Genomic DNA, 3,143 nt, shown 5'->3' with positions numbered 1-3,143 from the left:
CGTGTTATAAGAAGAGGGCAGAAAAGGGAAGCGGAACTGGGATGACTAATAAGGAAGTAATTGTGAAACAGAACCTGTCCCGGTCTGCAAGTGGCATGACAGCCCCCGGTGGGAGAGGCAGCAAGCCTGTTATCAAGACTGACACCTTGCAAGTGCCGCGTGGCTCCACAGGGCCTTGCCTGTCTCCATCCCAGGGCTGGCGCAAGTGGCCCCAAATCAGGGCGAACCACACAGGACCGGAGATCCCCAGACGGATGCGGGATCCTTACTGCTAGAGCCCCAGCTGCAGAGGCCTGACCCCTTGGAGGGCTTGTAGGTAAAGGAGTGAATGCAAAAACAAGGGGTTGGTGATCAATTATAAAGAAAATACAGTAGCATAACAGAAAATGTAGACAATTTAACGGGAAAATTTGGTATTCCACCTCCCTAATAGAGAGATTTTCATTTCAAATATGCTTTCCTAGCCTTGCCCCCCCACACACATTTTTACAAAATTTTCTGTGTACCCAGAATTTCATACCTGCCCCTTTCTTTTGTCCTTACATCAGAAACCTTTCTCAGGGTTATTCCATACTCTTCTTATCACTGATAATTGCTGTAAAATATTCCACCTAATGGATATACTATAATTTACTGAAACATTTATTCTGTAAGTACATTACTTTCTTTTTTAACGTGGCTTTATTGAGTGTAATTGGTATACAGTAAATTGTACAAATTTACAGTGTACAATTCAATAAGTTTGACATGTGTGTGGGCCAGTGAAACCATCGCTATAATCAAGATACAAACATACCCAACACCCCCCGAGGTTTCCTCCCCCCACTTGGCCATTTCTCCTTCCTCACTGGGTTATTTCTGTTTGGTCAATTGTTATTTTGGTGGTTTCCAATGCCTCCTTGTTTGCACATGCTTGTAGAATCTCCTTCCCTTGACTCTGGGCTGCTCTGTGATCTGTTTTAAACAATAGAATATAGGGAAAGTGATTCTATGCTAGTTTCAAGCCAAAGCCTTAGAAAGTACTAGCAGCTTATGCTTTTGTGCTCTTGCAATGTTTCTTCTTGGAACCTAGCTGCCATGCTGTGAGGAAACTCAAACAACCACATAGAGAGGACCTCTGGAGGAGAACCAAGGCCCCTTGTGACAGCACTTGCAGAGCCCCCAGACAGCGGCCAGCACCAACAGCCAGCCATTTGTGCCTTCCGGGCATCCCAGTGCTCTACCCACACAGCATGAAGAGAAGAACTGCCCAATTAACCCACAGAATCCTGAGAAATAATAAATTATTGTAGGTTAAGCCACCAAGTTTTAGAGTGGTTTGTTGCACAATCGCCAGTAAATAAGTAGGCTGAGAACAAAAGCAATTATTGTTAGGATGGATTCCCATTCTTTGAGAATCCCATGAAATAGTAAGAGGTGAGGCAGGAGTTTTTTCCAACTCCATGTCACTCTCCAGCTATTGCCTCCTTATTGCTAAACTTCTTGACAAAGTGCTTACACTTGCTATCCATCCTTCCTCACCTTGGACACTCTTAGAATTGAGCTTCTGATCCTATCACCCCTTGAAAGTGCTCTCACTGGGGTCAACAGTGAATTCAGGTTGCTTAATCAAGAGGATGCTTTTCGGCCCTCATCTTATGTGACCTATCAGCTGTATTTCTCTCTGTTAATCACTCCCTTCTTTGAATTGTCCTTTTCCTGCCTGCATTGGCTAGGGGAGATATTGGTTCAGCCACGTTCCAGGGACCTAAAGAAATAGTGGCTTAGGGAAGGGGGATAGGGAGTAATTGGGTAAGGGACACAAAAAGTTATTATGACTTTTCATGCGGAACATGCTAATATTGATTTGATCACATACTGTACACAAATACAGATAGTCAACTCTGAACCTTATAAATATGTATAAAAATAAATAAAAACAAATAGTGGCTTAAAAAGCATGAGATTTTATTCCACTTTCACACCTGGGAGTTGGCATGTTGGCTCTGCTCTGCAACATTGTCAGAGACCCAGGTTCTTTCTATCCTGTTGCTCTGAGATTCCTACGTGTCCCATCTGTCTGCATGGCCCAAGATGGCTCTTCCCATAGCCACATTCCACCACTACTAGAAAAGGGAGAAATAGTTAGGGGAGGGCCTGCCCCACCTCTTTAAGAGAATGACCTGTAGTTGCACACACTGTGTTCAGATCCTATTAGCCAGAACACAGGCACATGGTCATATCCTGCTGTCTGTGCACCCAGTTAAAAATTCTACATTCTGCAAGAGAGGGAGGATGGATGTTGGGGTGACTAGCAGTCTCTGCCATGCCCCCCCCATGTGTCTACTCCTCATTCTGCTTTGTAAACTTCTCTTCCTCTGCCCAGTCCTGAAATGCTGATATTCCCTAGGTCTTATCCCACTTCTCTGCCTTTCTCACTTTACATACAAGGGTACTTCAACAAGTTCATGGAAAAATGGAATTAAAATATAGTATGAATCTTTCCATGAAGTTTTTGAAGATTGCTCGTATGCTCCCTTGAATTTAATAGCCTACCGAATGTCCTCAGTTTGTACCCACAGGCCGTCCTGCCAGTCCTTACCTCCTTTATCCACTGCCCAGTCCCATCAGTATGTTTCTAAGGAAAAACAGATTTGTTTTCACACTAGCTCATTTGTAGAGTGAAGGTGTACATGCAGGAGGAGAGATTAGAGAGCACTTAGAAATGGTTTTCCAAACTTGGTAGAAATAATATTTTTAAATTTTATTTTTCTGTTTGGGGTTATTAGATAACTTTTTGTTGTTATTTAAGTCTTAGCAAAGTGTCAGAAGATTCTATGGAGAAAAGCCATAGGGAATGTGAATTCTCTAGGCATGGTTAATAATAGCCAACTTTAATACCACATAGCACTTTATAAATCCCTTTATTTCATGTATTCTACATGACAGTTCTGTAGGGAAGGTACTATCCACATTTTAACAATGAGGGAGGTGGTACTCAGATTGGAGAAGTCACCTGCCAAAGTCACACAACTAGTACAGGTGAAGTTGGGACTTGAGCATATGCGTCACACGGGTCTGCACAGTGTTCCCACCTGGGTGCCTCCTAAAGGAACTCTTGGTGCTGGACATGTCAGAGAGGGGTCTGGTTGCCTGAGGGTGTG

This window comes from Cynocephalus volans, chromosome 6, assembly GCF_027409185.1.
Source record: "Cynocephalus volans isolate mCynVol1 chromosome 6, mCynVol1.pri, whole genome shotgun sequence".
NCBI classification, from domain to species: domain Eukaryota; kingdom Metazoa; phylum Chordata; class Mammalia; order Dermoptera; family Cynocephalidae; genus Cynocephalus; species Cynocephalus volans.
The sequence above is the reverse complement of the archived record's forward strand: the minus strand, read 5'-3'. Positions refer to the sequence as shown.